Source organism: Ambystoma mexicanum, chromosome 10 (genome assembly GCF_040938575.1).
Source record: "Ambystoma mexicanum isolate Mex_15411 chromosome 10, UKY_AmexF1_1, whole genome shotgun sequence".
Lineage (NCBI taxonomy): Eukaryota > Metazoa > Chordata > Amphibia > Caudata > Ambystomatidae > Ambystoma > Ambystoma mexicanum.
The window spans coordinates 742,910,994-742,923,767 of NC_090932.1; the positions used below are offsets into that span (position 1 = coordinate 742,910,994).

The following is a 12,774-nucleotide window of genomic DNA, read 5'->3' on the forward strand; positions in this document are numbered from 1 at the left end:
CTCATATCACACCCTTCTCCTGGAACCCTGGAACCCCCCCCCCCCCCCCGCCGGTTATACTGAACCAGAAATCAGGCTAGTTTGCAAAGGTAAATATTTATTTATGTATTTAGAATTTAATCACAGTATATTTTAATAGGTAACAACAATCACCATCACCAATGGGGTGACAGAACACTGAATGATATCTGTAATACACTAGGAATCAAGTAAGGAGCACAAAACAAATGGAGCACCAAAATGCAAACTTTTGTGTTGGGTTAGAACTAGATGTTCCCCCTGCAACACCCCTCAACCCACCAATAGGCAATGTAAAGAGATTTGAGGAGAGAGCAGGTATCCTGGAATAGCACAAATCAAACAGAATATCAGTCCCACCTTCCCCCTTCAAACACAAAGAAAACGGAATTGACTTTTCAGCTGTCAGAATGGCTTTGCAATTGTATTTGGAATTGAATGAGCAAAAACACCAAATGTGGTCAAAAATACTTAAATTGTTATAAATTCTTATGGGAGCCGCTTTGAACAGTTGTATACAATCAGAAGCAATGGTTTCGTCAAAAGAAAACAATGGAAATCTCAAAGTCCAAGTCGGAAACAATTTAAAGCTAATTCACACGTTGTCAGAAGCTCCCTTTTTTCTCACCTTTTTCTCCTTGCTGGTGTCCTTCCGGGATGAGGCCTCTTTCTTTTTCACTGACTGTGACTTGTACAAGCCTGAACGCGAGTCCTCGGGTTCCAGCGTGGAAGCCGACTGCCAAGCCGGTGGCGTTCGGAATCCAGGAACAAAGTCAATTAGTCCAGTAAGGAGGATATCGGAAGGTAAGGAATAGAAAGGGGGGGTTCCAAGAGTGAAAGGAAAAATAGATAGCGTGAAGCACAGAGAGCGAACTCGAACAACGTCTAGTAACTCGTAGGGGAAGAGTTGAGACGTGCAGAGCCGCGGGGCGTGACGGTTTTCTAGGAAGCTGGTGAGTGCACGCAAAGGCTAGACCGCAACAGTTCTGACTCGGCGTCCATTTTGGATGGGTTGAAGAGTTAACACCGCAGTGCATCATGGACCATGAAGTCCAGAAGGGTTGAAACTGGCCATTCATGACAGCATGCCTCCTCCTGAGCCCACCGGGTTTGCCCAGGTGTATTCGATGAAACCTTTGCAGTAGACGAGGAGCATTCATGTTAGAAACTGGTTCCCATGTACGTTCACTGGGGGGGTAACCTTTCCACTCTACCAAGTATTGTAGTTGTCCCCGTCTATGTCTGGAATCACATATCTTGCAGACTTCAAAATCGACCTGATAATTTATGAGCACAGGATTAGGTCTACGAACTATCTGAATGGATTGTACATCTGGCTTCAATAAGGAGGTGTGAAAGACTGGATGAATTATTTTCCAGGAATCTGGGAGCTGGAGTCGATATGCCACTGGGTTAATGATTTCTTTGATGGTGAAGGGTCTGTAATACTTGGGAGCCAGTTTTTTAGGCCGTAGATGTCGAGGAAGGATTCTGGAGGATAGCCAGACCTTGTCCCCTATTGAATAAGAAGGGCTAGGTCTTCGCTTGGCATCTGCATATCGTTTTACAGATATCCTGGCCTTTTCCAAATGTTCCTTAGCATCCTTGTGAACGTTCACCAACTTTTCAATCCAGGAATCAACTGCAGGTACCGGGGTTGGATGTGGCAAAATGGATGGTAAAACCGAAGGATGGAATCTTTGACTGCAAAAGAATGGGCTTGTCTTGATGGCCGAATGATCTGAATTGTTGTAAGCGAATTCTGCTACCGGAATCAATAGCGACCAATCATCCTGGACCCTGCTAGCAAAACAGGAGACATATTGTTCTAAGGTCTGGTTAGTTCTTTCTGTGATTCTTTTGGTTTGGGGGTGATATCCTGAAGACAATGCCCGCTGAATGCCTAGTATTTGGCAGAGGTGTTTCCAGAACTGGGATATGTACTGGGGACCTCTGTCGGAGATGATCTTGGAAGGTAATCCATGGAGCCTAAATATGTGTTCAATAAATATGCCAGCAAGTTCAAGTGAAGAGGGCAATTTGAACAGCGGTGTGAAATGAGCTGTATGGGTAAACAAGTCAATTGTAACCATTATGGTTGTATAACCTCGGGATGGTGGTAAATCCACAATAAAATCTGTAGCGATGAACTCCCAAGAACGTGTTGGTATTGTAGGTTGATGAAGAAGATCGGCAGGTCTTCTATTGTCGTGTTTGTTTTGATTGCACACAGCACAGGATTGAATGTAGGTTTTTATGTCAGTATTCATTCTTGGCCACCAGAATTTTCTCTGTGTGAGATGAAGGGTAGTAGTAATGCCTCAATGTCCTGAATCAAAGGTGTCATGACAGAGATTCATGATTTTATCTATCAGACCTTGTGTAGGGATGACCAGTCCTGGGTCCTTGAAGAGATAACTATCCTTAGTATTTAGGTTCCAAGGATTATTCTGGGTGTATTCTTTCCAGAGATCTGAGGAAGGAGTATGAGCATGGATGTCTTCCAGGAGGAAATTAGCTTGTGCCACAAACACTGTTTTTGGAAACATCTTGGGAAATGCCCTGACTTCGACAGATTTGTAGTCTGGACGTCTGGACAAGGCGTCAGCGACAATGTTATTGATTCCAGGAAGATGGTTGATTTGAAACTGGTATTGTGCGAAAAAGAAGGCCCAACGGGCCTGACGACTGTTTCTGCACACCAGAGATTGTAATACTTGTAAGTTCCGATGATCTGTTCGTACTTGCACTGGATATTTAGCTCCCAGGAGTAAATGACGCCAATCAGTGAATGCTTGTCAGATGGCTAATAGCTCTTTCTCCAGGACAGAATAGTGGCATTCACTTGGAGTCATGGTATGGGATAGCTAGGCAATTGGATGTTCCATCTTGTCCTCAAATTGTTGTTTTAGGACTGCCCCAATGGCATAGTCAGAAGCATCGGTTTCCATCAGGAAGGTTTGATCAATGTCGGGTTGGGCTAGGATAGGACCTTCAGTGAACTTTCTTTTTAAATGTTGGAAGGCCTTCTCTTGTTCTGTAGACCAAATAAACGGTGTATCCTTCTTTAAAGAATGCCATGCCATGATGGGATGTACAATGCCATGATGGGATGTACAATTTCAGAAAAAGTAGGATGGAATTTTCTGTAAAAATTGGCAAGTCCCAAGAAGGATTGTATCTGCTTCACAGTGGTAGGTGCCCGCCACGAAAGTATGGAATCAATCTTACCCGGGTCCATTCCAATTCCATTAGGACTGAGCACAGATCCAAGGTAATGAACGGTTTGAGCATGGAAGAGACAATTCTGAGGGCTTGGCCAGGAGTTTGTTTTCTAGTAATCGCTGTAGAACTGCCTTAACATGCTCTTGATGAATCTGAGGATCTTTAGAATAAATCAATATGTCATCCAGGTACACAATAACAAAAAGGAACAACATATCCGAAAACACTCTGTCTATGAAACGTTGAAAAACCGCAGGAGCGTTGGCAAGACCGAAGGGCATGACCAAATATTCGAAGTGGCCAAAAGGTGTTCTAAAGGCTGTCTTCCATTCATCACCTTCCTTGATTCTAATGAGATGGTAAGCACCCCCAAGGGCGAGTTTGGTGAAGATAACAGCTCCTCGAACGGCCTCCAGAATATCTGATATGAGTGGTAATGGATAGCGGTCCTGGAGGGTACATTGAATTAGTCTGTGATAATCCAAACAGATCGTAACTCCTTTGTGTTTTTCTTGGGAACAAAAAACAAGGACGCACCAGCGGGAGACTTTGAAGTCCTGATGGTTCCATTTGCTAAATTGGTATCAAGGTACTCACGTAAGGCTCGGAGCGTATAAACGTTCTCCCAAATGGAATCACAGCGGAAGAATCTGTTTCAATGGCACAAACCTCAGGTCTGTGGGGTGGAAGAGCTTGAACAATGTCTGTTGAAAACACGTCAGAGTAGGTCTGGTAAGATTCCGGTACTTGGATAATGTTGGACACGCTTAAGGAGGATGGCTCGTGGTTCTGAGAGTTCACTAAAGAGATTCGAGATGTGTCCTGACATAAACAGTGGGACATACAAAACTCTGAGCCAAGAAACAAGGGACCTGCTGTCCAATTGATGGAAGGGTTGTGTTTCTGTAACCAGGGCATGCCTAACACCATGGGATAGTGGGCAGCCTTTATGATGTCAAATCGTATTCTTTCCTGGTGGTTGTTTATTGACAGTGGTAGTTCATTTGTTTGGTGAGTAATAGGACCTGAAGACAAAGGTCTACCGTCGATTATTTCCACTGGTTGTGTCACTTCTTTGAGTTCTCTCGGAATTTTATGAGCGGTGGCCCATTCGTGATCAATGATAATCCCCATGGCACCACAGTCCACGAGAGCCAGGATGGGAAAGGATTCATTCTCTGTAGATGTCAGTACAGTTTGTAGAAGCACTAAGGTGTTCTGTCCAAATATGCCATATTTTCTGTAGCATCTGCTCATCAAAATCCTGCAGTTGTGGGATCTTGTTTCACCTTTTTACAGAATTGCGTCCTTTTCACCATGAACACATTTTCCAAATGTTATGCAAATTTCCACAAATGTGTGTGTTTAACATAGGGATGTGTGTGTACATTTTCACAATTCTAGGATTAATACATTTGACATAAAACCACATATATTGCCATTCCTGTCCAGAACATGTTACATGGTTCTGCCGCCTCTTAAAACGTGCAGCCAAAAATTAGACTAACAGATATGTCCTTTGTATATATTTTTCACCACTTTGAATCATAAGTTATGAGTCTTTAAAAAATGTTCTTTGTTCATGCTTAACAGCAAATGGTACGCCCCTTTTTCTCTCCCTGGAGTCCAGGAGCATCCCCCTCCTTGGGGAAGTACCCTCCAGAAGGCATTTACAACCATCTCAGACCTCCGTTTCCTGGGATGAAGAGTCCGCTATTGTTCATTTTCTTTCTGTAGATCAAAGTCTGGGTTAACCCACATTTATCATCTCCCCGTGAGTTTCAGCTGAGAGAATTTCCCTCCCCCTGGAAGAAACATGTTTGTCCACTTCCAAAGGGTTGCAGCTCAGCCAAGCTAATTTATTCTTAATTAAAGATCCAGGAAAAACTAAACTTGTTGCATCAAACATAAATACATTACTTTCTTAGCTTTAACTCTGTGGGATAAAAAGCAACTGAGATCTGTATTCAATCCTTTTTATGTTTGCTAACCCAGCAGACTTTTTAGTTTATATCACTTTGAAGTTTCATCAGTAACTCATCTGACAGCTGTCATTCAGGTAGCCCAAGGTACTGCACCCTGATCTTGACAGGGGCTGTCAGTTTACAGACAATCCAGTTTGTCTGATGAATGTTTTGCTCTTCACATTAGGACTTTTTATGTCCACAATGCTTCATTAGATTACATGAATTTTAGCGCCAAGCAAGATTTTGAATGTTGAGAAGTGTTGTGTTATAGGCATTTTGGAGTTTTTAGCAACAAAGCAAATGTCATTTATGTGCACATTTTGGAGTTTCATTTGCAAAGCGCTGCTTCTCTCTCTGCACTCTGTTTGCTGGTCATGGAGCCCACTGGTAAATTTTCTGCAGGATGTGCTCTATTCCACCAAACATGCACCTTGGGTGGCTGGTTGTGCATTCATCTTTTTGTGTGCTTGAGAATGCGGGTTTTGTAGGTTTTTGGCGCCCACAACAGTTTCGCCACCATTGTTGCAGTTCCTTGCAACATACTATCAGAGTGATGCCGCATAGCATAGCGGAGTTGGTCAATACATCCCACACATGGTATTTTATACTGGGCATCATGGATACAGCAAACATGAGTGTTATTATGTGTCTAGACTGGCCCACATTGGGCAGTCAGCATATTTTCTTATTCTGGAATGGCATCTATAAATGGCAAAACCAACATGAGTATGTTCATTCGTGGGGATATAGCCATGTATTGGCACAGACAGTGGGGACATGTTTTCCTATAGTATACTTACTGGCATTACATGCCAAGAAAATATGACTATGTTATAGGAATTCTGGCAAATATTGGGGCAGCCAGCATCGAAATGTATGGGCACAGCCAGTGTGAACATGTTTTTAAACTGGCCTATATTTTGGGTAAAGGCATCATGAAAATGTGTTGGCAAATGCTCCTGTGCACTGTTGGTGACTTGCAACTATTGTTTCTTTGGGTTATAGTTACCCTACAAAACCAATTGCTGTCTGACTTTTTAACCACTATTTCACAGAAATGCAGCTGTTTGATGCACCATGGTAACCCAACAATAACAACACATTCTTGGGGGAGTGCCTCCCATACCCAAGCCCTCCTTGGTTGGTTCAGGCTCCCGTGTTATTCTCTGTTGCTCTGGCATATTTGTGGGAAATATTAACGCGCCACCAATTAAAATAAATCATCAGCTGCCACTGGGGGCAGGTGATACTGTGTACATGTTATGCCCTGCAATGGTATTTATATTAAAGATACACCTCCTACTTAGTTCTGGGGCAAGAGTTATAGGAGTTTTGAAAAAACCTTTTGAAAAGTGTTGAAAGATCATCCCGGAGCTTGACATTTTCCGACAAAGTATTTTAATATTGCCCACTTACACATTTAAAAGCCCAAACAGGGGCTTAAATATTGTATACAGACTAGGGGTGTACCGAACTTCAGCTTTGAGTAGGTTTTCGGTCAAATTTCGGCAGAAAAGCACTTATTCAGCTTCGGCCGAATGTTTCTGGAATATTTACTTGAAGCCGAAGCTAAAAAAAAAAGAACAAAAAAAGATTATTTTTTTTAGTCCTCTTTCTATGATTAGCTATCTTCTCTCGGTGTGAGAGACGATAGCCAATCCTAGAAAGTAAAACCGTGGGAAAGCAACAGCAGCCAGTAAGCAGAGCGGGAGAAGACGACCAGACCGGGAGAAGACGACCAGAAGAGGATCGAGGAAAGATGGTCATCGAGGCGTCATCAGGTAAATGTCCACCTTTTAATACTGTGCACAAAACGTGAAATTCGTATTTTTATATTGCACGCACCATGTTAAAATCTGATTAACCGCAGATTACATTTCAACGTGTTGTGCTTAAAAGTATCTAACACATTTAAAACGTCCATATGTAGCTAGATGGACGGACGTGGGGAGGCAAGTACGGCGAGTTTCTCTCATGGACAGACACATTCGCTGTTATGGGCACAGCTGTAACCGGAACGCTGTTGGTTTGCGAGCAATAGTCAATGCTGTCTCGTGACGTAGTTAAGTTTTAAACACATTAATTGCTAGGCAATCTCTCTAACGGGGCACACAAGCAACACAGCGCCACGCAGCATTCCATGATGTCCGCGGACCGTGTGCCCGGTTCATGCCACATAAGTTAATCCAGAACTCCACATGAAAACGGACACATCGTTATTTATTTTGGGTTTGACATAGCTTTAGGCTGGCGCCAAGAATCAGCAGCACAAATTGTGGAGAACAGGTGTACTATCTAGGGCAGTAATTATCTTATCACGTGAGTTGGTGTGCATAGAAGGGGTTGTGGTGAAGGACCAAGGTTCCAGGGTATTGCAAATATAGGGGCGCGATCAGGACACGAAGCATGGCATCCAAACGTGCATAGTTAGAAATCAAGGCACAGTAAGGAAAAGTGATGCGCACCAAAAGATGTTTCCATTTTGAGGTCAAGCAAAACATGGCATATAATCAGTGACAGCGTCAGGGCCTTTCAGCACTTTCAAATGAAAGAGGCCTTGAGACTCAAGTAGGCCCCAAGCATTTGCCCAATATTGCCAGTCGGCAGTCTAATGAGACAGCAATATATACTTTCATATATTACGTTTGGGGGGCTTACAGAACTCACCTTACAAGCTACGTGTGCAGAGCCCGCCTGACCGTCACTTCCATTGGGGAACACAGAAGTGTTAGCACCTTTCTGCCTTTCAACACTGGTTCTTCCACATCAGCCACTTGCTCACAAAGAAGGATTCATACTTAAAACTAAAACTTTCTGGGATTACTGCCTTAATTCACTTATCTCAGATGTAATCATATTCAAAGCACACACCACGGCCTACCTATTAGCTCCGGTACACACATACATGAGCACACAATACATGGGCGCAACAAAACAGAAACCGTCCCTGAACAGAAACTTCTAAGAGTTAACCAACTATTCGGCTCACTATTCGGCTTCGGCCGAATATTTTGGCTAACTATTCGGTATTCAGCCGAATAGTAAATGTACTATTCGGTACAACCCTAATACAGACCAATTGCCTTACTTTATGACCCATATAATATCCAACATTTTGACCAACAATTCAATACATACTTGTAAATAAAAGTATGCCATTCACACATCAATATCACATTCATGTCATACATGCTACTATACAATATTAATACATATGCACGATTATTACGATGAAAAACAAGGGCAGTGCATAGTTTTTTATTAAAATCAGTACCGTTTTTCCACAGCTTGATTCCTAGTCCACAACATTGTAAATATTTCCGTATCACACAATTTTGATAGTCCCACGAGACTTCTGTTTTTCTTTACGTTTTCTCTAGGCATTTATATTGTAGATCAATTGTACATTTTTCTTTTTATAAAATATCTTGTCTAGACATTTTAATTTCAAAACTATTTATCACCAAAGTTATGGACAATAGTTAAGTAATTTGTGAAATAAAATGTTCAAGCTCTGCGTGCTAAGGTAACCCTTGACTCTCTCCCATGAAAAACAAGGCACTTCTGGTGTCTGGGAGAGTCACGGTGTGGACTGCAGGGGTATGGGGGAGCGGTGTGGGGGTGGGTGTATAGGACTGAGAAATATAGAAAATAAATGTGCGCGTAGCCTTCCTATCCAGGCCTCCAAACAGACCGTCCACACTGATAGTGACAACCACCAGCAATGTGCGCTTCTCATGAATGGCACAGACAGAAGCCCTCAGTGGAAACATCCCAGTTATGGCCCATCCCCCATTTGATGTTGGGTACCATCAATTCCAGGGAGGATGGCGTGTTCCTTGACTCTCGAATACTCTGTGCATTACCACGAGGAAGTCAAAGTGGCGGAAGTGTTGAATCCAAGACCGCTTTACTGTACATGTCATTGCAGAGCGCTACATGGATATCACTGCCTCCCGCCCTACAGTAGTTATGGAAAGCTCCAGAACGTTTTGAGGACATTTGATTCTGTCACGACCGAAGGTGTGTGCCTGCCTGAAACCTTTCTATTTGAGTAAATCGTCATGAGCCATATTCTATGTGAACTCCAGCACTGTACTGACCGTGAGATAATAGCGCCAGGTGTCTCTGGGACTTGAAATCTGCTTCTCGAGCTGTGTCCTGATCACAGTCCGAACACATGCTACCCACAATGGGGCGGGGACTCTCCACGTCTTCGGATTACAAATAATAACACACATGGTTTGGACTTGATATCCACTGAGCCGCAGCCCCAAAACATATTCCTGTGAACAATATTTTCATTGCAAACCCGTGCCGCTTCAAATTGCCTTTTTTTAGCCCTTCATAGAAAACATGGCACTAGGCACATCTCCACATATCTCGACAACATACTGGACAAAACGAGTGCTCACCAGGTGTTAGCTCATCGCAAAACGTGCTTAACCACAAAAAGGATCAAATGTGTTACAAGAGAGTCCAACAACAGGTATCCAGTTTATATCAACGTATTACAAGAAATGATTAGCCAATCTCATACAACGATTGAGCAGCCTGTATTGGTTATCAGTAGTAAATTGATTGATGATGTGGAGGTATAGTCTGTTGGTTTCGCAGAGGTTGGTGCTTGCAGCAGCTATAAGGATGCCACTGACTTCTTACGTATAGTTCAAGTTGGCAAGTTTCCTCTAAGATTACCATTCACCTGCAGCCTACCAGTACAAAGTAGCAACGATAATAAAAAGGGGCACTTTTTAGATAGTTTTATACTTTAAGATAGATGGTAAATTAGAAGAAAGCGCGAGAATGAAGGCTATTATACTTTCCATAAGGTAATACAATGTGCCAGAAAGGTAGGTAACATTACAATTCATTAAAATCTAGAAATACATAAATGTCACGCAGTTTCTCATTTATAATGAACTCTATATAGCGCTACAAGACGGTTTCCTCCTGCTTCCAAGCACCGTAATAACAGGTGCTATTATTGCTCAATTCATCAACCTGGCAAAGATAAAGGGCCCGATTCATGGAATATTCGCCCGGATCAAAGTGAATTTTCACTGCTGAAGAGTGACTTTGCACTGCCGGCAAGTGTTGTGCCGGACCTGCCGGAGTCTCCAAAGTGCAGGCTAGGCCCGCGCCAAGGTGAGCGCTTTACTTGCGAGCTATCTCCCTGGATAGAGTCATTGATTTATAGATTAGCAGGCCATGGAAGATAGGTTATTTTAGATGAATGCAACCGCACAGAACCTGCAACAATGCTGCTACCTGCATGGTAAACGCGTTTGCAGGAGATTCAGAAATACAATTGGTCCTGCAGACATCCGACCGAAAACGTGGCTGTTTACAATACACAATTGTGTGCTTGGAAAAATGGTCTCTGGATGGACGTACAACACTGGACGCTTCCTTCATATGATAATTTCAGTCATCGGAATCAGGGTAATCTGCGCAGCTGTGGAAATTCGTTTGTATTTAAGGGGACTGACACAATCCCTCTGTCACCCAACACGCTGCATTTTGGACGCAGTAAAGGCAGACGTTAGAGAAGTGCTGAGAACGCACGCCGTGCCAGACGCGGAAGCGCACATTGCTCGCTCGCAAACTTTCACACAACGATTACAAAAAGCCATGCCACACAATACCTTTGCTTCCTGTGTTGTAAACGTCTGGCGAGAAGAGCGCACCTCGTGCTGCTGCTGCTGGAGATTGGGAAACCACGCGCTGCGTGTGAAAGGCTGAAAAGATGCCAGCGCAGGTTTTCGCCTGATCACACTACGGGCTTGAGGCTGGGGTTTCAACAAAAAAAAAGTTCTAAAAAGGGAACAAGGATCTCGTCTTTCGCATTGAACGCACACAAGAAAGGAAATGAAACACCCATACTTACCGTATGGCCACGCCACAAACACATACAGAGATCCGAATGTGTGTGTACTACACTGAAACCAGCCACTAGTATTTCTTAATGCAAACGATGTGTGGACAACGAGAGTTTTAAATGTTCCTCCTTCAAGCATTGTATCCCCCCCCCCCTTCAAAGTTGACACTCTATATACATTTTCTGTCTTTCCAACTGTCGGTTTCCCTTATTTTATTATTTTTCACTAGCCTAATCATCCCGCGTGCACTTGCCTATTCTATGATCGACACAGGTGTGGTGGGTGCTACATTTTCTATTTCCATTGATAAAGCGGTTTCTATGAGTATCTGGCACTTCCTTCCTGGGCTCCTTTGTCATATTTTGTTTCTCTTAAAATACCCTTGCCCATGCGTTTCTTCTCAGGTTTACGTCCAGGCCCACTGCCTGCTTTTCTCTATAACCCACCTTTATGCCGAGCCTCCCCTTTCTTCGTTTCTTTCATGGTATTATGGGACCAACGGCGTCTCTGGGGCCGGTGTCCTAAAATAAACCCTCCTCCGTAATAAAGTCTACCCGGAGAATGTATTCTGAAATGGAATCTGCCCCTGTGAAATAAATACTCCCCCATGACAAGAAATGTATTTCCTCTCATTTCGAACACTTCAACATCTAGCATTTTTTAAAACTGTTTACACCGGCCCTGAACGAAATGTCCAGGAATAAGCAAGGACATCCCTTTGACGTCTGTGAAATGTGCCCGTGGTATGGTCTCCCGTGGTCTGTCGATGAATCACAACCATTACATCCATGGTCTCTGCCCATGTCATTGGGGCACACAAGGACAGGCCACAGCTGCCCATTGTCATGTACGATCAGCCCCTAGTGTTCTCAGTGTATTCTGGATGGTTTGTCCATGATCCTTGGACGTGGATCTTTGATGTTTCTTTCCTCTCTTTTGATGGTTAATTTTCAAGTGGGGCAGTGTTAATGTTTGAGAGAAACACGTGTTTCTGTTATTAGTACACGGCGAGAGACAATAAGATTGTTACATGCAATCTGATTGGCCCTCCCAGGGGCTTTACCGACCGGGAATCCCTTTTCCGGCGTTCCTTTCCTTTGTCCCCAGCGGGTGTGTGCGGCAACCCCTCAGCCAAAGAGGAGGCTCAGAACAGGTAATCCCCGCTCCGAGCCACCACACGGCTGGAGGCTGCTATCCTCCCCTGCCGGGGATTCAGGTAACTGTTTTCTCCCTCCCCCTCCCATCCAAAAAATCCTCTCCTCACCCTCTCAACCCCACTCGCCTTCTTTTTGGTCCTTTTTCGGGAGCGAACGCGCTGGGAACATTTCTCTGAGCAGCGTGTCCGCTCCCGATCCCTGATAGGCCGTCATGGAAAAGGAGAAGGGACTACATGTAGTCCGTTCTCCTTTTCCATGGCGCCCATTTCTTTGTTGAATTTTTTTTACATTGATTTTGAATGGCCGCCATGGAAAGGGAAAACAGACTCAGTTTTCCCTTCCCCAGTGGGCATATTTTATAACATTTTTTTTTCTGTTCCGAAACGTGCAAGTGTTTTGGAACAGAAAAACAATGCCCTTAGTACCCCGGTCTTGCGGGCCTGTGTACTAATAGCAATAAGACCCTTGGCTCAGGGGCATTACTGAGTCCGGTAAAGCCCTGGTGCCTTCGTTAAGGCCCTTGCT

The 12,774-nt window shown here is 43.7% G+C and overlaps 1 protein-coding gene across 1 annotated transcript in view; it reads right to left on the reverse strand.

Annotated features, from left to right (window-relative positions):
• GPR171 (G protein-coupled receptor 171) overlaps nucleotides 1-10,950 on the reverse strand; it is a 251,033-nt gene extending 240,083 nt beyond the window's left edge. The window contains exon 1 of the mRNA XM_069618383.1: nucleotides 10,859-10,950. The gene's annotated coding sequence lies outside the window, so the exon portion shown is untranslated. The remainder of the gene's footprint in view (nucleotides 1-10,858) is intronic.
• Between the last annotated feature and the right edge of the window lie 1,824 nt (nucleotides 10,951-12,774).